The 24,198-nt window shown below is 34.5% G+C and overlaps 1 long non-coding RNA gene across 1 annotated transcript in view; it reads left to right on the plus strand.

The window, feature by feature from the left end:
• LOC122220183 overlaps positions 1-24,198 on the plus strand; it is a 99,585-nt gene that overhangs the window by 59,720 nt on the left and 15,667 nt on the right. The window contains exon 2 of the long non-coding RNA XR_006202710.1: positions 10,157-10,226. This is a non-coding gene — a long non-coding RNA (uncharacterized LOC122220183). The remainder of the gene's footprint in view (positions 1-10,156; positions 10,227-24,198) is intronic.

Below are 24,198 nucleotides of genomic sequence, written 5' to 3' on the forward strand. Positions count from 1 at the left end.
AAAATGGATAGCACTAGAATTGCAATCATTTAAATTTAAAATTGTATAAATGTGGTTACTTTACAATATAAAATTTGACACTTTCAGCAGTAATTCATTTGCAAAGTATTCTCAGTGTTTCTGGCACCATCTGTTTACCTCAGGGAAGAAAAGTCCACATTTTCTTGTGTTTAAATGCATAGTATACTGATTTAAAATGTACGTCACAAAGACAAAACTGTAACATCCCAATTTATATTTACAGATACTTTACCCTCAAGTGTTTCTTAAATAAGTGTGAAGGGTGAAAAGTCAAAACTTCACAAAAATAATCTCAGTGCTTCTTAATATAGACATGATTCAGAATGATTTGGGTTCCTTTAGTTTTTAAGTCTTAGCTTTATTTTCTATGACAGTCACCTATTCTTTTATCGAAAAAATTTCATATCTACTAGGAAATCTCCAGATTAATTAAGAATCAGCAAAAATATTCTTGAAGTCAATGGCCTTTGATGAAATGCAATGTGATTCCTTTAAAATAAACTCATTTTTGTCACTATAGGCAGCTAGAAAGCACCCCCCCTTTTACAATTTACTCTTCATTCTCTAACTGGATATTAAAAAGACATATGTGTATAGAGAGTTTGTTTTCTTTTGTTTGGAAGCATGAAGTGAAGAGGAAACTATCTCCTATGACCTGGTGATGAATATCAACTTGCCTGAGATTATGTCAGAAATGGGAAAGGTAAATGAATAAAATTCTGCATTATGTAAGTAAGTACAAAGGTCTCTATGCACATATGTACATATTAATAAATAATGATACACATAAATACTGCTAGACCAGAAATGTTATTGGGAGAAAGTCTTATTATATTTTCTTTGAAAAGTAGTATTATAAATCAAATTACATAAAATTTTTCTTTAGTATAATTCTTCCTAAAATTGTAGATTTTGTTTGGCAAAGAGTAGTTTTTTTATAACTAGCACAGATATTTGGATAAATTATGCCAATGGACCCCAAAATAAGATTATTTCAGCTGCATCAAATGACAATGACTGCTAACTGAAACACGTCACTTTTATTTCATGTGCAGGGATGATTTTCCAGGGTCAGAAAACTATATAACCAGAGTATTTACAAAGACCTTTTCAATGCCATATTCTCCCTTTTTCTCCCCCATGAACCTAAAAAAATGAAATACACAAAATATAAATACAGTTAGAGGCACCTGGGTGGCTCAGTCGGTTAAGCATCTGACTCGATTTTGGAAGAGTTTTAGGATTCTCTCTCTGTCCCTCCCCTGCACAAGCCTGTATGCGTGCTCTCTCTCAAAATAAACAAATAAACTTTAAAAATATATAGAAATACAGTTCAGATGGCTAAATACGCAGATGTCTAATTTTTATTTTAACTTCATAAAACTGTCAGGAGATTGAATGCCGATAACAAAATTAGTGACCCCAGATAAAACATGTAATGCCATTTGTAAGGGAGAAAAAATAATTTTCCCTTTTGAATTCCTGACACCTCTGGAATAAAGGACAGATTGAGAAGAGAAAACAAACAGAAGTTTACTTACTTATTATGCATGAGAAATATGGAAAAATGAGTAACTCCCTGAGAAAGTTTAGAATTCAGGATTAAATATCATTTTAAGAGGGAAAGGTGAGGGGGATAAAGTCCTCTTAGGGGAGAATAAAAGACAATGGGCCCTTAGAAGAATAGATAGGAGTCAGGATAGTTGGTAATAAAGTTTGTTCCGGTGTTGACTTCTAGTCTCTTCTGTGATAAGCCAATCTTACCTGGCTGATGAAACTACCCTGGGGAGGGGCGGGGATGTATGCGGACTGATTCCCTTTTGGAGGATCTGTCTATTTAGGGCAGAATTCAGAGAAGTTCTCTGCCTTCATTTACTGTTTTCAAAATAATCAATACGCCAAAGTGGCATATTTTAAGGTGGCAAATCCTGCTACCCTTTACACTTATAAGAATGTGCTGTAAGTAATGAAGCATGATTCATAAACCCAAACACAGGACTCTGATACCAGATCAGCCCTGCCCTGCTGCACGCCCATAGACCAGCCGCCAACCTCTCTATGTATCAGTTTCATCATCTCTGATTTATGATAATAAGTCCCCTGCATATTCTGCATGTCATGGTAAAATTCAAATGGAATGGCAGTTCTGAAGGCAATTGAAAATGCAAAAGCCCTACACAGATGCTCAATCATGTTTATGGAGTCCTTGGCTTTCTTTTTCAGTAGGAACTAATGGATAACACTATTCAGCCCCAGGACCTCTTTCTGTATTTTGTTCTCTCAGTTTTTATATACAAAGGGATGCTTGGAATAACGTTCACATGAGTTAATAATAATTACCTCTGGATGGTGGGGTTGCGGATTTTTTCATTGTTGTTATTCTTTCCCTTATATTTTCCTGGCTGGTTGAGTCATTTTATATGAAGCATAAATTATTTTTATAAATAAGTTTTTAGCTTAGACAAAACCTAACCAAATCCAATTGGAAGTTTTCTTACATACTGATGTGTTAGATAGGATACATTTTAATCATCATAGAATGCTCCTATGTATCAAAAAATTAAATGTTCCAACAGATAATTCAAATAAAGGCTATCCAAAAGATCAGTAATGTTTTAAAATGCTTGCTTTTCTAGTAATCAAAGAATCGAAGATGTAAAAAGCTAGGTCTGTCATTGTAAACTGCTGAAAACCAAAGTCAGAATGAAGATTTTTAAGGCAGGAGGGGAGACGAGAAGTGAGGGGCACATTAATAGCAAATTAGTAGCAACAGGAGTAACAGCTGGTTCTCAGGTAAACAATGAAATTCATAAATTAACAAGAAGATTCTAGAATTTATATGGAAATGCAAAGAGGCAACAACTACCAAGCCAATCTTAAAGAAAAAGAGGGGCACCTGGGTGGCTCAGTCGGTTGAGAGTCCAACTTCGGCTCAGGTCATGATCTCGCAGTCTGTGAGTTTGAGCCCCGCTTAAGGCTCTGTGCTGACAGCTCAGAGCCTGGAGCCTGTTTCAGATTCTGTGTCTCCCTCTCTCTCTGACACCTCCCCCCGTTCGTGCTCTGTCTCTCTCTGTCTCAAAAATAAATAATGGTTAAAAAAAAAAAGAATAAAACTTAACAATTTATGTTTCCAGGTATTAAGATGAATTTCAAAGATATATTAAGAGAATGTAGAATTGGTGCAAGGAGGGAAAATATAGGCCAGTGAAGAAAAACAGAAAAAGGTTCATGTATACAGTCACATGGGTTTCTTTGTTGTCTTTCTTTTTTTTTTTTTTTTTTATTAAGTAAGGCTGTAATGCTGTAAATAAAAACGAGACAAAACAAAACAAACAAACCAACCAAAGAGGATAAAGTTTTCTATAAATTGTGCTGGGCCGATGTTAAAATTTTAATCACCATAATTTCTTCTTCATAAAAAAAAAAAAAAGAAAAAATGACTCTTAACCTACCCACACAGTACACAAAATAAATTCTATATTGATTAAATCTAATGTCAACAATATAACAATAAGATTTTGGAGGAAAACAATTATCTTCATGTAACAGACATAAATTAAAATTTATTAAGGACAACATAATGCTAACTACAAAGGATAAAATAAGAATGATATATTGAACTCTAAAATTGAAGACTTCCATTCATTAAAGGTCATGGATAAGAATAAAAATCAAGCCATGAAATGGATATTTGCAATGAACGTATGTGACCTGTGACTTATACCTAGAATGTACAATAAATTCCTATAAATCAACCTAAAAAGGCAGGCAGTACAATAGAGAAATGGCTTTGAACAGATGCTTCATACAAAATGATATGCAAATGTCCAGTAAGCATATTGAAAAGAAGCTCAGCTTCATTAGTTATAAGGATATCCTCATTAAAACCCACATCAGACCCACCAGAATGTCTATAATGAAAGCAGCAGAAAATACTAAGTGTTGACAAGGATGTGGAACATACAGAATTTACATACACTCCATGTAGGACTTTGGGAAACTGTTAGGAATTGTCTGATTTGTCTGAACATACATGTAACCTATCAATTCTACTCTAAGTTATGTATACATACACTTGGAATGTATATATATATGTTCGTCAAATGGCATATGTGAGATTATTCATACAATCACAATTCTTTACAAAGTTGAGAAATAACGCAAATGTCTATTAACAGTGGAGAAGATAAATAATATTTTTTCATGCAATGCAATTCTCTAGAGTACCAAGAAGGGACATACTATTACTACATTTAACAACACAAATGAGTATACAATGTGGAGTGAAAGAAGCATGACACACAAGTTTCATATAACTCTAGGTTCGGCAACGATCGAAACTAATGGAGCTAGAAATCAGAATGGCCATCAGTTTGGAGGAAAGTGACTGGGAGGTGGCATAAAGTGACATCTATGATGCTAGTAGTGTTTTATTTTTTGATGTGGATAGTGGTTACATAGGTGTATTCACTGTAAAACTCAAGGACCTCAAAGTATGTGATTTGGCATATTTCAATTTAATAAAAGGAAAAACATTCACTACAATACAATTTTCCAGCTATCAAATTGACCTTTTTTTTTTTTTTCAGGACAATATTCATAGTTAGCAGTGAAGCGGGAAATATTTTATGTCACCTAATAGAATGGAAATTGATGTAGATTTTCTGGAAACAGTTGGATATTATCTAGTAAAGCTTAAAAAACAGATGCCCTCTTATCAAATAACACAATTTCCAGGACTTTTTCCTATAGTAATAATCGGAGATATGAAAATATCTGTATGTAAAAGAATATTTCACACAGTTTTATTTCTATATCTAGACATTATAAACTAATTATGTAGGGATTAAATAAATATATCATGGCATGGATTGACAGAGTGCAAAGCCATTTGAATTGATGCATTCAGACAGCATTTTCTGGCTACTTCAATCTTAAAATTAAAACATTAAGTGATAAGCTGGTTATAAAGCAGGATATAAAGTGATTCAGGTTATGCTTCTGTTTTCACTGAGTAAGGAATTTATTTTGTGTATTTTTTTATTCTTATATTTTCTAGTTCTAAATTAAACATAGAGTATTTTTATACTAATCAGGCATATTTCAAAAGAAGCAATCTAATAATATCATACAATTTTTAAATCAGGTATTCATAAAAATACAATTTAAGCACAATATCATTTTTAGCATCATGTATTTTCCCACTTTAAATGAATACGTGACTTCAGATTTTTAATCCATTTCCATACTGTTGTACCATGCTAAGCTTTTCTTTCTTTCATTTGCTATCCAAATTATTCCAGTTTATTTTGTAACCTCAAATACTGCAAAGAACATCTTCCAGTCTTTGCTTCTGTTAAATTAGTTCCTTACTATAAATTCTCAGAAGCAAAAATCCTAGGTCCAAAAGTACAAATGAAATATCCAGCACAAAAATTAATTTATTGAACAATATATTTCAATTACTATTTACAAAGCATTCAAGTCTCTCCTAGGTATACAGTGGACATGAAAATCTGGATGTTGTAGTAGTTCAGAGGATAATAGTGAGGGGCTATGATCAAATCTGACCATAAACAGGTCAATAGAGTTGGTGCAGAAGAATGCCATGGGGGGTAAAATGCAAACATTTAGTGTATGCCATCTGATTAAATCCCATCACCATAGCCAATTTACTCATAGCTAGATCAAGCCCTAAACAACTATTTTTTTAAGTTTATTTATTTTGAGAGAGGGAGAGAGAGATGGAGAGAGCACAGCGGGGGGGGGGGGGCGGGGGGAGGGGGGGCGGCAGAGAGAAGGTAGACAGAATCCAAAGCAGGCTTTGCAGCAGCGCAGAACCCAATGTAGGGCTCCAACTCATGAACTGTGAGATCATGACCTGAGCAAGATCAAGAGTTTGACACTTAACAGACCAAGCCACCCAGATACCCCGATCCCTACACAACCATTGTTCTACCTCCCTGGGTTCCACACACTTAGATACTTGTCTCTGGTTATTGGCTGAGACTTAATTCAGTCCAACATTCCAGATGCTGGGTAAAGAAAGCTATTACCTTTAAATCTTGGTAGAATATATCTGCCTTTTGTTGCTCCAAATTGCACTGCCTTTATTGCTACCATGGATCAAGTTTGTATCAAATTCACCATCTACTGTTTTAACTGCCTCATCTATATCATTATATATCTCCCAGCTTCAACCCCCAGTCGAGCTCTTTCCTTTAGGTTAGTTTTCCCCGAGTGTATTACCTTGTGTTTTCCAGGCTGTGTCTAATTTGGTTATGTTCTTTTATATCTCACACTAGCTGATCGCTCAATAAGTGTAACATAATTGTTTGAAATCTGCTGCTATACTTTGTTTTGGAATAGTTCCCTGAACTCTAAATACCTGAGCATGAAAATAATTAAGGTGAAATATTGAATACAATTGATTTCCTTGTACAAAATATTCAATATGCTCTTTAGATTTAGGGCACCAAAAAGGCTTCTTCTGGATGATATTAAAAGCCCACTTTGTGGCTTATGCACATTCTGTAAATCCTATTGCTTACACATTTATTTTCATTGAATATAGCATAAATGTATTCTATTTGTGTTATGCAGAAGTCCTTTAAGTTACAACTAACTTGGAATTGGCTCACAAATTGAGTTTTGATGAACAGTTGTAAGGAATTGGAGGAACAACAATATTTAACCAGTTTATATCACTGTAGAAAAAAAAATCAGAGTTTTCAGGGTTCAGTTGTGTAGATCTGTCAAGTAGACAAATGTAACTCAATCATTTTGATGGACTTGTTTATCTATATTGCACAGGAATAAGTTAATATTTTTATGTTGAAGAGACAGGTAACTTATGTCTATAAATTCTAAAACAATAACCTGACATTCTGTATCAACATACGATAAATACAAATGGAATATTTCTCCGAAACTTTTATCCAGTATTAAATTATTCCTTAGAGTTATGTTCTTGGCTTGAGACCAAAACAAACATATTAATAGTGAAGGTAAATGGGACACCGCAATAATGGTAATGAACATGGGTGATGACTCTTTCAACTCTCTGCTTCCAGAAATGTTTGTGCCCTCTAGTACCCAGGCTATATGAGTCTAATGCTGTCTCAACATTTCCCCAACTGAAGGAGAAAAGGAAATGCTAATTGTCAGAAAAAGAGGTTTCTGACCGTAGAGAAAACTCTCAAAGAGACCCTGACTCCTCTGTTCAAACTACTAATCTCCATCTGTGTAAAGTATTTAACTTCAAGTCACCAATGAGATTGGGGGAGCCAAGCGATTCCTACATGTTTGCTTTCTCTTTTGTTCTCCTTACTTAAAATCAGAGGTAAAAAAAAAATTCTTAAATTGTGTCTGTGATCTTTATTTCCATAATAGTATAGATTTTATTATGAGAGATGTTTCCATATATAAATATTTTTATATTTACTTATCTTGAGAAAAAGAGAGAGACAGAGAGAGAGAGAGAGAGAGAGAGAGAAATTGAGTGGGGGAGAGAGAAAAAGGGGACAGGGAATCTGAAGCAGGCTCTGAGCAGACAACAGAGAGCCCAATGTGGGATCCAAACTCATGAACCATGAGTTCATAACCTGAGCCAAAATCTGACACTTAACCGACTGAGCCCCACCAAGGTACCCTTAGATGTTTCCATATAAAGGGATCTAATTACTAAAATGGAAAGAAAAGATATAAGATTGTTTCACTCAGAGCGTTGTTCCAGAGCAAAGAATAATAGGGATAAAAAATTTCAACATTTACTTTCAAGAGAATGAATTTGGAAAAACCTCACTATAATTCTCTTATTTGAGTTACAAAGATCAAATTATTATCAGCATCAATGTAGCTTATTTTCTGTTTCAGTTTCTGATGCCAAATAAAGAACTGGCATATTTAACTATGAAGTTCTTCTGCTAAGGAAGACAATATACTCACAGTTATTGTCTCACTTTTTATACATGCGTAAGAAAACATGGAATTGAAAATGGACAAAATTAAATTTTTTTTTAATTTTTTTTAACATTTATTTATTTTTGAGACAGAGAGAGACAGAGCATGAACAGGGGAGGGTCAGAGAGAGAGGGAGACACAGAATCTGAAACAGGCTCCAGGCTCTGAGCTGTCAGCACAGAGCCCGATGCGGGGCTCGAACTCACGGACCGCGAGATCATGACCTGAGCCAAAGTTGGACGCTTAACTGACTGAGCCACCCAGGCGCCCCATGGACAAAATTAATTTTAAGAAGTCATTTGATCTAAATAAAAAGTCATTCTTCACATTTTTTTTATTGTTTTTGGGGGGGGGCACAGCCCTCAAATAACTACCAGCTTTTTGATTTTTAAAGTAATGATGCTGCTATATCAGAGTTTTGTTTTCTGAGTATTATGTGCTCACAGACAATGATATCAATACGCTCTTGCTGGAAGTCTGCTCAGCTTCAACTTCACACATACCTCTAATCAGGGATTTACAACTGACCCTGCTTCCAAGTTTCTTGCATCTCTCCAGTATGGCCTGGGTCATGGCACCGTTGGTTGGTATACCAAAGAACTGGCAGAAACAGCAATGTCTAATGTTTCTCCATCATCACCTGAGAACAGAGTTGACTCCCTTTAACTATTTGTGTTCAAGCGTCACTCACTTTATTGGTGAACACCTTACAATATTGTCCTTGAAGGGACAAATTACATAAGTTGCATCCGGAAAGTATTGTAGAGAGACAGGTGAATAAGAGATGCCTTTCACATTTAATCCTGTGTTAAAGCAAGCACTCTGTCCCCTGCATGTGTATTGCACATGCTAATGGAAGAAATCGTGGCAAAAATTGAAAATATAAAATATCACAGCAATTTTGATATACTTCTATAAAACTATTAATATGTTTTTAAAAGTGAAAAGTCTAGGTAGATGCCAAAATGTATAAGAAAAATTGACAGTAAGTATAAAATGAGACTGTCCTGGGAAAATGAGATCTAATGTTCACTCTATCCAATGCCCACAAAGCTTCTGGTTTAAGTAATTACTGATCTTCCTCTAAGACATATTTTATATAAACACATTTTACCATCCATCCCTGCTTTCCCAGTCACCAGTTATCACTGGTCCTTGAACTCTTTTTCTTATATTGTATTTGCATATTTATCACCTAAAGGTGATTCAATCTTCCATACTTTATTCCCCAAAACTATTACTCTGTGCTCTTTGAAATTTACAGTGGAAATCTTTTGTTTGTTTCACATTGTTGTCATGCTTAAATGTGCTGTCTTCCGATGAGACAATTTCCTTGAAGTCTCCTGGAGCAATGGCTTTGATACCCCTCACCTCCCATGTAGAGAATCTCAGGACCTGCAGTAGAAGGTAGATGTTCTCCACTACCTTCAAACCACTTTCCCAACAAGACATTTCCTCAAAAAAAATCCCAATTTTCAAAGTTCATGACATCTAACTATACCACTTACTTTCCTCTCTTGTGGTCCTGGATATGCCTCATTCATTTATAACTTGGTATTGAGTCAGTATACTTCTAAGAGCCCTGAAGGAACCGTGCGTATTCCTGTAAAGAAATACTTGACACAGGCATCCCAAACCAATTTCATGAAAAATAGGGAAATAAGAAATTGGGATACAGACTTTGGGTCTTTAATATCTTTGAATTTGATCTCATAAGAACGAGAGTATTATGATTTTAGACTTTAATTCCTTTCACTCTAATGTTTTTGAATTTTAACTCACAAGATAATTTCTAATTTTTTTTCTTCCTGGAATTAATCTGAGGATATTGTATTTGAATTTGAAGCCATTTACATTGTTGTCATTTTATTATCACAGAGCCTTTATGCATTTGGAGTATCATAATGTTGTCATTTAATTTAATTTTAGTATCTCTGAGAGGTTATATTGGATAACTTGGTTGGATACAATTTGTGATGAAACATATAACAGGGAATGGATTTTCAGCCTCGGATAATTTAATTAACCCTATATTTTTGACCCACTTTGGAGCCTCTTATGATTTAAATATATATCACCTCAATATTGATTAAAATAGTTGGTATTAGGGAAGTGCTTCATGAAGGTAGGAGAAGGTATCTCTCTACTCATTGTTGATTTTCTCTTTTTTTAGGAAGAGGAAACATACCTGTCATTTTTGCGAGACGTAATGGTGAAATCCAAGTTGATAACAGAATACAAAGGTGGGAATGTTCAATAATACTCATTTCTCTCTTCTCATGATTCCTGCCATATATAGGAATATCCATGGTCACAACACTCCTGACCTCCCCCTGGACCCTTTCACTTCACTAACATTTAGTGAATGCTATATGAAAGGAACTGGTATAAGTGATTTACATGAATTAACTTATATGAATGTTATGAGGTCCATAGGAGGGCAGCAACATATTTTGTCATAACACAGAATGTTATTACTTCCAAACTAAAATGAGACAAGGGGGTTAAATAATCTGTCCAAACTATAAGTGACAGTTATGTTGCCAAATCAAATCTCCAGTCCCCAATTTTTATTATATTCACATTTGAAGAGCTTTCATTAGCAGTTGAACACTTCCTCCTTTTAGAAACATATGTTCCTCTTGGTTTCGGTTATCCCACAAACACTGATTGCCTTATTTTCCCAGTGGCCAGTCTCTCTCAAACCTCTGTGGTAGGTTCTAGCACACTGCTTGATTTGCTAACATTAAAACTCACTGGGGCCTTGTTATAAACCTCATTCTTGATTGTATCTACATTCTTTCTCTAAGTAATCTCATGTGAGACCATGGCATTATATATCATCTAAATGTTGAAGACATAAATTATATCCCTGGCCTTCATCTCCACACTGAAAGCTGGAAGTATGTCTCCAAATATTTTGGTCAATTGTAACGTGGATATCTGAAAACTTTTCCAAACATAATACGTTCAAATAGAACTATTGAATCCCTACCACATACTCCCATCCTATTCCTATCAAGACAATCTAGAAGTCATCTGTAAATCCACCCTTTCCTTTATGTAAATGCCTGTAAAAGCAGAGGAAAGATACATACTAAAGTAACAACAGCTATTGCCTTTAGGGGCTGTGTTGATGGGGAGAGAAGGATGAGCTACACGAGGAATAAGTTATATGTGTTGTGTATTTGTGTGTGTGTGTTATATACTAAAAAATGGGGGCGTTACAAGGGGCTTTTACTTTTTTTCTCAATATACTTCCTTATTACTTTAAAATTTAAAAAATAAAAATGTGTTCATGTCTTACTTTATAATTCAAAATATTTTTTGAAAACCCAGGAATCTGATTTCTATGCCTACTATGAACAATTACTAGTTTATATTTTTCTGCACCTTTTTTGTTTTATTCAAATGAGACCAAATAAGCCCAACTGTGTTGTGATTTTATTATAACATTATAGACTCAGTTTATATGGTTAAGCTCTGTAGCTCTATATGTATCTACTACAAAGCTAAATATTAATTGAATAATAGATTGAAATCATTTTTTTCAGGATCTTTTACAATGTAGGCATCAAAACTTCACTCAATATTTAAATTGACTAGCAATGTAAAATAGAATTTTTTCTAGACCCATAAGATAAATTATTTTTTCTAACATAAATCTCCTTGCAAATACAGGAATATAAAATTTTTTCACACTCTAAAATATAAACAAGTTAAATTAACCTATTTGGGGCCCAGAATGAAGTATTCAACTCAAGTAAAATAACTACAAGAAGAGAATTCATTATTCATCTATTAAAGAAAATCACTTCTTACATTAAACTTTTTAAAATTCACTTATTGTACTTATTTTAGGGACTACCACTGCATTACAAATAATGGAAATTGAAAAATATAATAAATGGACAATACTTATCCTAGAAAACAAAACTGTGTATTAGTCATTAAATTCAACGAGTCTTATATTTTACACAAAATTAGATCGAGGTCTGATCTGGATTTTTGAATAACAGAAAATTTTATCTGTTAATTTTGTGTATAAAAGGTGATGGGGAAAAAAAAAAGAAAGAAATATACCTAAGCATGATTTAGTGTTTTTTTTGTTTGTTTGTTTTTTTCTCATAAGGTCTATCATACCTTTTAGTACTCATTTTTGGGTATATGGTGTTAATTTTCTGGTTTGTGGAAGGTTGGAAAACAGATGGATTTGAAAAATTATAGATAGGTTGGCTATCCTAACAAGAAATTGGGTAGACTTTTATAATTTTGGTTCCCTTGTTTATATCTTTTATTAAAGGAGAAGTAAATGTTGACTGCTAAAAGGAACACTGAGGCAAATTATTATTTCACTTTTTGTTTTAACCTCAGAGTAAGTGGAAACAGGCTGCTAAAGCAATTATAGAAGGAAAAAAAAGGAACCTAGGCAATATATTGCAGTTTAAAATAATTATTAAGAAAAGTGTCAGGATCTGTAGCTTACCATATGATATGCTTTATTATAATTTAAAACTCTGCATTCTACCTCTCCTCCTATTTTGTCAAATTTCTAAGAAACTGAACCTCAGAAATACCTTTTTTCATTTTCATTACTTATTATATTGTCATTCCCTTTCTTTCAGTACAAAAGTTACCTATGGAATGTTCTATACCAATTAAACCTAGTTTCTTTGTGCCTACTTTTATTTCTGGCTTAAAGTTAGGAAGTCAGCATTCTGATCAACGAGTTACAGTGCATGTTACCAGCCCTCTTTCTTTAGAGTTGGTGTAACTTTTGACCTCGCCATCACTGCCTCATGAACACTCTCAATCCATTGTTTCAGGATTCTATGATCCTTATTCCTCTCTCATACATTTCTATCCATCCCGTCTCTACCTGTTTTGCTAGATCACTTCTCTATATCATTGGAGTTATTCTTCAAGATTAATTTCTTGGGTTTTACATTAGCTATCTTATACTCAAAAAAAAAAAAAAACCGAAACAAAACAAAAAAAGATGCTATATATTTTAAGTATTTAAGGAAGTGTTGATGCGAGATGTCAGATTGGACACATTTACTCCTCTTCCCCACAAGACATCAATATAAAGGGAGTAACCTCTAACAAGAAAGAAATAGGCAAATAGCAATGAGAGGATTCAACAGATATTTTAAGGATAGAATATAGATGAAAGGGTGATGACAGGAGATAGAGAGTGTAGGAAATAGAAATTGGGAATATGTGACCAAGTACCTGAAATGAAATCCTGGAATGACTCAGACTCAGACATAACAAGTGGGAATGGAAACAGAGAATATCTACGGAGGACAGGGCTTCTTCATCAGGTAGCCTGGCCCATTCTCTTGCCCTACCCAAACATGCAGCGAGATCAAGCTCCAAGCATTTCTACCCTGAGAAAAATCCTAAGGATTCTTCTCTAAAATACTGATCAAACTGACAATAGAAAAGTAGAGCTTTCAGGAGACTTTCATTCATTCAACAAATATTTACAGCATATCTACTCTCTACCAATCTCTCATTTGGTTGCCAGAAATACAACATTGATACCAAGTTTCTTTTCTCCTGAAGCTGACGTTCTAGTGGAAATGTCCACACACACACTGACACACACGCACACACACACACACACAAACTAATGTCAAGTAGAGATAAATACTATGAGGAAAAAGTTAAGGAGGTTAAGGTTGTGTGTGTGTGTGTGTGTGTGTGTGTGTGTGTGTGTGTTGTGTGTGTGACTTACATAGTGTGGTCAGGATACACATAAAGAGAAAGATGGAGGTAAGCAGAAATTCTACAACAGGAGTAAAACAGATCATTTGAGGCAAAAAAAGATCTATAAAAGAAGAATTGGAATACCATGAAAAAAGAAACAGAACAAAAATAGTCTGAAAAAAACTAAAAATAATTGCTGAAGAAAAGGGTTAAAGGTTAAGGCGGAACAATTTCCAAGAAGATCGAGCCAATACATAAGAACTCAGACCATATGCCTGAGGAAGCCCATACCAAGTGTGAATGCATTTCCAACTGACTCCAGAGTCCAGGCTCTTTGCCCCTGTTACATACTGATCCAAAAATCTACATTTGTTCATTGTTATTATTATTTTTTTAATTTGAGAGAGAAAGAGAGAGAGAGCGCAGAAGAGAAGGGCAGAAGAAGAGAGGGAAAGAATCTCAAGTAGGCTCCACATTCAGCGTGGAGCGCTACACAGGGCTTGATCCTATGATGCGGGAATCATGACCTGAGCCGAAATCAAGAGTGGCTCACTCAAATGACTGAACCACCCAGGCACCCCAAACGTTTGTTTATCTTTAAAATGGGTATGCTGATAGCTTGCAGTGTTCTTCTGAGTTGAAAGAGATGCATATAAAGGGTTTAAGATAATAACTGACACATATTGTTTGGTGTGTAAATGCTAGCTATTATTAATATATTGCTATGCTCAGTCTTTTAGAGCTCTCATTAATTTTAAGCTGTCAAGTTTCACCTCCTGTGAGTCTTCACAAAAATCTTTATTTTCGTCCCTGATGTCTCCTAAGTTCGGGTTCAATATTTCCATCTGCCTCCTTCATAGTTCCACTTGAATTTTTTGCTTTTAATGTACTATTACCACTGGGAAATGTTGTAGTGTAATGGAATTAACCTGAAAGTGAGAATCAAAAAATTATGCTAAAAAAATAAAATTGTGTTCAAATCTAACTTTAGCATAAGTTGTGTGACCCTAGCATGCGATTCAGTTTCTTCCTTTTCAGTTATTGAAAAGGGAAAATGAGAGAATTTAATTCAGTGAAGTATAACATGATTTCTAAATTAATTCTGCAACCAGATTATAGATTTATGAAGCATCAATGCCCTTTCCCAGCCTCTTTGTTTTCAAAAATACCCAAACAAACAAACAAACAAACAACTCTCATAATGATTTTCTTAGATATGCCCTTCTATTCTTTCTTACTACTATCTTAGGTTTGGGTGTTATTGCTTAATATCTGGGCTATTACAGTGTCACCGTGGCTGGCCTCTCTGACCAAAGCTTCCATCCTATACAGTCAATACTTCACGATGCTCCTGCTTGGTTGTCCTAAAATACTGATTTGATTATTTTATTCTCCTCCTCAAAAACTTTTGTGATTCACCATGACTTTCAGGAGGAATAGAACTATTGTATTTGACATTCAAGGACAAGCGAAGCAGGTCTAATTTTTAGCCTTTTTTTTTTTTTTTGCCAGTAGTTCACCATTTCAAACAAGCTCTCTGCCAGCCTCCATCAGACTTGTGCTTTTTTACCTCCATGACTTTTCTCACACTCATTTATTTTTTATTTTTTCAACACTCCACATACAATAGTCAAATGTAAATTCCACCCATCTTTCAAAGTCCAGCCTAAGTGCCTCCCCCTGTCTGAAGCCCTTACAGATTGTTTTCTTTGAGCTGCTTTAGAACTTATTTCGGTACAACTAATATATCATTTATAACATATTAGTCTGCTTTATAATTATTTGCATATACATATTAAGACCTCTATTTGATTTCAAGTTTTTGGATGAAATAAATCATCACCACAGCACCTAGCATGATGCCCGACATGCTGAATGTCTTATAAATATATATGACATGAATTAATGCATTTTTTCCTAGGACAAAAATAAATAGGGCTTTCTTTCTTTCACATTAAATGTTATCAAAAAGTATATGATGAGGCCATTGACATTTTGCAGCATAGATTTACCATTAACATATATTTTGTTTAGAAACAGCAATAATATTGAGAGGTATTCGCATTTATACATCTTAATCAATGCACATGAAAGAAAGAAAACTGTTCAAAGATGTTGTTCAAAGAACAGAGAAATAAAAACTAAATGAGAAAATATTAGCCAATGATTTCTAATAAGAATTTTTTTGAAAATCCCTGACAAATAATTATGTAAACTTTGAATTTGTCTGCAAGCTTGAATTAGCACAAGGTAACACAACTGGATTCCTTTCAGAATTAAGTCAAATGATAAAAAATTCTAAAGCACAATGTAGTAAATCCTCTGGAATAATCATATTAGGATAAACCTTTGCCTGGAATTCTAACTCTTGAGTAGAATGCTAAGACGGTCCACAAAATGATAAACAGGAGAGCCTTCATCTATAAAGATAAAATGACTCAGTAAAATATGCAGTTAGTGTTTATACATATTCTGTGTGTGAGTAATGATATTCACTAATGAAATACTTGTTTGGCTTCAGGTGATAAACATTTGTTAAACAAATTTTTCTTCTGGTAGAGGGATCTGGGCACTAAGAGGTACTCATTGACATTTAAATATATTTTTTTTCTTCACCAATAAAACACAAAATATTTAATTATGCTGATTTGTTAAGCAACTCGCACTGAGCTTGGTGATTGCTATCTTCTTCTTGGCGACATCTTTCCTTAATCACAGTTTCTCCCAAGCATTCAGGACAAAGGCTGGTTGATATATTCTTGCGACATGAAATCCCCACACTATTGGAGCATACTGGTTTGCTTACTGGTGAAACTGGTTCCCTTAGGGATGACTATCCCAGGAATATTTAAAAGGACTAGTGAAAAATAAATAAATGAAATGAAAAATATTAGAGCTTAGGACATGGTTAAGACATATTGGAAGAATATACGTGTGATGTGTGAATAGAACATAATACAAAATTGAGAAGGACACTTCATATAAATAGTAAAGAAAGGAAATGGCATTGGCTCCTAATTAAATCTAAAAATGTGGTATTTCCAATTCTTAGACATTGCTGTAATGTTCCTAGCATATAGGGCCACAAACAATGAACATTTTCTTGACAAATGAGTTCGTTGAAGATACAAAAGCAATTTTTCCCATCAGCCATGCTGACCTTGTTTTATGTCTCCCCATGCCACGAATATCATAAATAGTTCTAAAAGTGACACAATATCCTATATTCTAGAAATCTCAGACCCAACAAAAGCATAGCTTAAAATTTTATTCATAATATAGTTCTAATGGAAATACACACATAGAAGATGTTTACTACTTTCCCATTAAAGTCAATTTTCCATATATAGGCTATTTATAGCTTTAAACTGAGAACCAAAACCTTTAGAAGACTACATTGAATATAGACAGTCTGTAAGCCATGGTTACTTAAAAAGTGTTTTTCATTTTCTTGTCCTTATTTATTTCACTCAGAATTCATTCTTACTTGGAACCCACAGGTTAAAATACCATAATTTTAAATATGATTAGTGTCTGAAGATTAGACCAGACTACAAAACAGCAGTGAAATACTTGGGAGAAACTTCAGTTTTGTTTTGTTTTGTTTTGTTTTGTTTTGTTTTGTTTTGTTTTCCTGGAAAACTGTAAGATTGTATTACTGAGATTTTGCAGGTTTCCCTATCCTCCTTGATAATGATGTAATGCATGGTGTTAGAGGTTAGTCAATTTTCTCCTCACTTGAGCACATCAGCTGATAGAAGGGTACCTAAGAAAGTAGACCTGGCCCTTCCTTCTCACAGTACATGAAGCGTTTTGAGAGGCCAGGGCCCAATGAAAGGGACAGAAGATGCTCACATCTCAGGCAGAGGGGAGGATCATTCTCCAACTCATCTATTCAAAACACCAAAGCTGTGCATTCATAATGTGTGAATTTAAGTCAGTCCTGAAACTGATTAACTGACAGTTGGAGAATTGAGCCACAGGTAAACCTGAACTTCTTCAAAGTTTTATGTTATTATTATATAGTTATTATATTATGACATATTATAACATATAATATATTGTATGTAATATTATATATATTATATTATTATTAGAGAGCAATGAGATTAAAGTTTTTCTGATCATTGACAGTATAAAGCTATCATATGTGGAATAGGGTAGAGAAAAACTTGTAACCTAATTAACTTTTTTAAAGCTAAAGAATATATTAAGATATGCTCATATTATACAAGCCCTAACTTTCAATTTATCTAGCCATAACTAATACCTATCGATCCATGTATCTATCTATCCTCTGTCCATCCATTCATCTGTCCATTAAAGAGATTTCACAAAGCTAGCATTATGAAGATATATGTGACATTCAGAATTCCATTACTGACTGTGCCTGTAATCCTAAAGAAACCATGTTCTCCTTGCAATGAGTAAAAAGTGATGATTAGAATTATGCTCAGATAGATTTTCTTTGACATTTCAGCTGCAAGCTTTCTATCTACTTCTTCAATCTGTATTAATATTAATGTAATAACCCTACCTGACCCATAGCTGCAGGCATTCTAAGTGAATCTGCATCTTTGCACAATACTGCCGATTTTAGGGATATGAAATTAGCAGGAGTCGCAGTGCAGTGGAGAACTGCCATTCCTCACCCCACTCTCTGAGATGTTACTGAAGCAAGAAAAAGGATCAGGAGACTGGGATAGTCTTGGGTCCTTCCTGAGTGCCAAGGTCAAAAAATGTGGATATAAAAGGAAAGGAAAGAACTAAAGTATTTCACATCAGGTAAGCAAAGATACCATGAGATAGGATCTAAAGTCAAGCAAGGGGTCATATATAATAAGGGTGGAACATTAATTTTTGATTTTTTATTCTGTAACTTGTAAACAAGTATGATTACCCATAAACAATAAGAAATATTCATCTAGGAAATGATTAGTCATATCTATATCATCTATATGTATACACACACACACACACACACACACACACAGGGAGTTTTTGCTGGTTTGGTTGGTTGGGCTTTTTTTCCCTCTTTTTGACCTCTGTGTCTATGTGTCAAGGTCCACCACATTTCCTTTCCTTCCTGATTTTTTCATCATCCCTGTAGGCTTCTTAACACCAAGAAAAGACACGTACAAAATGCTAACATATATCCATTTATTTTGTAGAAATTTTCAAGAAAAACTACCTTTCTTCTGGTGAGTACCGCTGTCATAAACCTCATGGGAAAAACTCTCCCCTACATTGTAGAAATAACTTCTGTGCTTGCTACACACAAATAAGGTTGTAGGAGAAGTAAACATATTAAAATCTGACTTACTCCCAAGAGACTCAATAACATTTTTAAAACCAAGGAAATCAGAGGAAAGGTACAAGCATTCACACAGCTATATAAAAGTTTAAAAATAAAAAAAAAAGTATTTTTCATAAATGATTTCATATATTCCTCAGGCTATAAAGCAAACCAAAATAACTGAACAAAAAAATCGTAGAAGCATACAAATACTCAGATGATGGAGATGGTTAAAGGTACATATTTCAGAAATAAATTTCCATTCCTGGTTCCCTCTATGTATAGGAAATGGAAAAACCCTCAACATTATAAGAAATTTTTAAAAGGAAGGGGAAACAAGAATCGCTGTCCTCATGGCCAACATACTTTCCTCATCACATCACATAATGCTGTTCTGGTTTTATCTGCCAACCATTCAGTTGTCTACCACAGGCAAGATTCCCTCTCACTGCGCTCCATTCAATAGAGCATTTAGACTGCCAGCTATCTTGGCCGCAGATTTGTAGGCTGCCTGTTTTGTCTTGCACCACATATACCCTATCCTGCATGTTTGATTTCTGAAAGCATCCAGAGGTGTCTAATTACAATAGATTCACATTTGCATGTGTAATTTCTTATTGTTTGTCAAACAAGGAAGGAAAGAGATATACTGGTAGGTAAAATTTTCCTAAAGGAGGAAGCAAAGACTCCTGCATAAGGAAAGTAATATAGGTAAGGCTGACATTTCTACTGACATTCAGTGATTCAAAACAAAAACAAAAGCACAAAACAGTGACTCTCTTTCCTCTAGGTCTTTTGGCTTCAACTGTGATTTTCTTCATCTTATCTCCCCAAAATATCAAAACATCTCATGGCATTGTCATGAAATCCAGAGGAAAATTGTACAGTTTCATGAATCACGTATAGAGGTAGACATAGCAGTCGTAGGCAAAGTTTTATCTTTACTCCATACGTTTGGGGATCATAATGCATTTCATTTGTATACTTATTCTTTTACCCTTTAATGCAATGGGTAAGGCTGAATAAATAGAGAAGCACCACCATATTAGCTACTCTCCAGTCCAATTCCTAGCCCTGGCTGCAAATGTGAATCACTTAAAAAAGCTAAGCTCCGCCTCCGGAAATTTCATTTTTAACTTGACTGAGACTTTTTTCTAATATTTAGAATTGATCTGATACAGTTTAATCCTAAAACACTAAACTAACAAGTTCATTCATAATCAAACTAAAAAATCAAAAACAAAAACAAAAGCACAGAACTAAATACACTGAAAGATAAAAGAAATTCCCAAAGGGTTAATCTCTCCTGAGTTGCTACTTATGGGTTGCTCCCTGATTCACCAATACTCTTCAAATAATGGTTTTCTATTTAATTATTTTGGTAGGCAAAATAACACCCCCCTAAGACAGCCATGTCCTAATCATCAGAACCTGTGAATAAGTTACATTTCGTGGCAAAGGGGCATTAGGTTGTAGATGGAATTAAGGCTGCTAATCGGCTGACCTAAAAATAGAGAAGTTATTCTAGTTCACCCACATGGGCCCAGTAAAATCACAAGGGTCCTAAGAAGTGGAAGACTGAGGCAGGAGAGGGTCAAAGAGATATGATAACAGAAACTGGGTCAGAGAGAGTCAATATGACTGGTTTTGAAGATGGAGGAGGGATGCTATGATTAAAGGAATGTGGACAGCTTCTAACAGAAATGGTAAGGAAACCAGTTTATTCCTAGAGTTCTAGAAATGAAGGCACCTCTTCTGACACATAATTTTGGTCCAGTAAGTATTGGATTTATAACATATAAAACTGTAAAATAACACATTTGTGTTCTTTTAAGCCACTGAATTTGCAGTTATTTGTTAAAGCAATGTTAGAAAACTAATACAACTATTTTATTATAGACCTTTAAAATTTGCTGACTGGCATTAAAATAAAAGCATAATTTAATTATGGTAAACAATTTAGAGCAACTAGCAATAAGCCAGAGATTAATATATCCATGCCAGTTGGTAATCTAATCAGTAAATTCAATTTCACATAAAAAATAGAAATCTTCATATATGTGTGGATTACTTATAAAAACAAAAGTTGGGAATTATAAGTGAATAAAAACATTTATTAAAATAGTATTTCACCTTTTAAGAGTAGAGACATAAAAATATAAGCAGATGGCATGTAAATAATCACCTAGACTGCCACCATGTGATACAGATTAAGGCACCAGACTTGACAGTTAAGTGAAAAAGAACTACATACTACTTTGCTAAAACTAAGAAGAGATATAATTTTCTACCTATATTGGAAGCATTAAGTGCTCAGCAGGGAGCAGAATGATTTATGATAGCAGAGGTAGCATAATGTTCTGGAAAAGAAATTAAGATAAAATTAAGCTGGATATCAGAAATGGTCTCAACAAAATGCAGTAATCTCCCAAATAAATTGGTGGGATCTTTACCACCTGAGAACTTTACATAATAATGACTTTTAAGATCAAATACTTTTTTTTTAATGTTACAAAAGACTTGGAAAAAAATTGCTTGGGCTCATAAAACTATATGCCTCCCATTTTCAGAAGGGAGGTATCCCCTAATATTTACACCAGAATGTACAAGCATTTAAAAATATACATATGCATTTGACTCTTGAACAACTCACTGTTGACAAAAAGACTTACTGATAACAAAAGCAGTAGATTAACAAATATTTTATATGTTATGTGTATTAAATACAGTATTCATGCAATAAAATAAGCTAGAGAAAAGAAAATGTTAAGAAAATCTTAAGGATGAGAAAAATATTTACAGAGCTACACTCTGTAATTATTGAAAAATTTTGCATATAATAAACTCACACAATTCAAATTTATTTAAGGGCCAACTATACATATCATTATACACACACACACACACACACACACACACAAACACACATATATATAATATACATATATTTTAAAAACAATCTATATATCCTTTTAAAATTTTTTTTAAGTGCCTTTTATTTATTTTTGAAGGAAAGAGAGACAGAGCATGAGCAGGAGAAGAGCAGAGAGAGAGGGAGACCCAGAATCCAAAGCAGGCTCCAGGCTCTGAGCTGTCAGCACAGAGCCTGATGAAGGGCTGGAACTCACAGACTGTGAGATCATGACCTGAGCTGAAGTCAGACACTTAACCAACTGAGCCACCCAGGCACCCCATCTGTATATCCTTAAACTACTACAATTGCAACTATTAGAAACTACAAGTTACAGCATCCCATTGTACAAATATCCCTGTTACAAAAAATATTGATAAATCAATATTCACCACAAAATAATATCCATATTTCTATAACACAATGATTCCACCTAAATCCAAATATAACCATACCTGCTCTCAAAATTATACAAATCAACAAGGACATAGAACAGTGCCTGTCCCCAGTAGTCATAACTGGATAGAGTACTCTACAGGGTTTTGCCTCAGTAGTAGAGAATAAACAGCTAAAGATTAGACATGGCTCTGGTTCTATTATTAGGAATAATACCCAAAATGATCAAATTGTTTCCAAGTAACAGAAATGAATTCCAGAAAAACCTCAAGAATATTTGTGGGAACACAAAAGTATTCAGCATCCAACAAAGTAAAATTCACAGTGTCTAGCATCTAATGAAAATCGCTACCTATTTAAAGGAACAGGAATATATTATCCATAATCAGGAGAAAAAACAAATTAATTGAAACATAACTAATTATTACATATGTTAAAAACAGCAGACAAAAATAATAAAGAACTTATTATAACTCTATGTCATTTTTAAAAAGCTAAGTAGAGGGGTTCCTGGATGGCTCAGTTGGCTAAGTGTCCAACTTTGGCTCAGGTCATGATATCACAGTTTGTGGGTTCCAGCCCCAGACTGGGCTTGTGCTGACAGCTCAGAGCCTGGAGACTGCTTCAGATTCTGCTTCTCTCTCTGCCCTTCCCCCACTTGTGTTCTGTCTGTCTCTCTCTCTAAGAAATCTACAAACATTAAAAAACATTTTTAAAAAAGCACCAAGTAGCGACATGAAAAATATTTTACAAAGACCCAGATCAAGCTTCAAGAGATAAAAACTACAATGCAGGAGTTGAAAAATACACTGGTTGAGAATAACAGCAGATTTGACATTGCAGAAGAAAAGATTAGTGAACTTGAAGACATAGCTATAGAAATTACCCAAAATAAAACACTGACAAAATAAAAAAAAAATAAAGAAGAATTTCACTTGGGAAATATGGAGTAGATATACATTTCCAAATTTTATCTCTCAGTTCTTCTAAAAGCCTTAAACATTATACACAAAACAAGCATAAGAAGACTCTATAGGAGAGAGAAGAAAGAAGATTGTCTCGGGACCTTGGGACCAGAGGAAAGACATAGTGATAATGTACCTGGATTTTCCTTTTGCCTTTTTTATGCCAGAGTAGGTGCTAATAAAAACAGAAATATTGAAATGCTAACAGCAGCAGATAAAGAATCCCCAAGAAAATTCTCCTCACTCCAGGTAGTTAAAGGATTAAGAAAGGAAGAACCTAACAAGAGTTTTAGATAATAACCATTCTGTATCAGCAAACCACCACAGAAGAGATTGTGATCCTTCTGCCCAGAAAAGGATGATTCCCTCCTTCACCACGCTGTAACCAGGTACCCAAACCCTCCTTCCAAGGTGGTGTCAGAGAAGGTTGAGTACAATATCACCACTAAGGTTGTAATGAGGCCACCTACTTGCACACCATGATGTCATTGGATACCATGTGGAGAACCTGGACTTCTACTCCAACCTGGTAATAATAAGGTACCCTTCTTCCTCCCCACTGGAGGAGGAGAATGTCAGAAGAAGCCCAGTAGACAATCAGAACATGCACCACTGTTGAGTAGTAACAAGGTTCCCCCTCGCCCCAAAACTTTGTCAATGAGGGCCATGTAGGAACAATTATGAGTCACCCATGTCCTTCCCAGACAGGGTGGTATCCACAGAGTCCTAATGGGAAAAAGGGCCTCCCAACCCTATCCAGTAGTGACGAGGAAGACATAAATAACCAATATCAGGAACAAAATAGCAGATATCTCTATAAACTCTGTAGACATCAAAACATAATAAGAGAATACTGTGAATAACTCTATGCACATGAATTTGACAACTTAGTTAAAAAGGACCAAAATCTTGAAAAGTAAAAACTACACAAC

Source organism: Panthera leo, chromosome B2 (genome assembly GCF_018350215.1).
Source record: "Panthera leo isolate Ple1 chromosome B2, P.leo_Ple1_pat1.1, whole genome shotgun sequence".
Taxonomy (NCBI): domain Eukaryota; kingdom Metazoa; phylum Chordata; class Mammalia; order Carnivora; family Felidae; genus Panthera; species Panthera leo.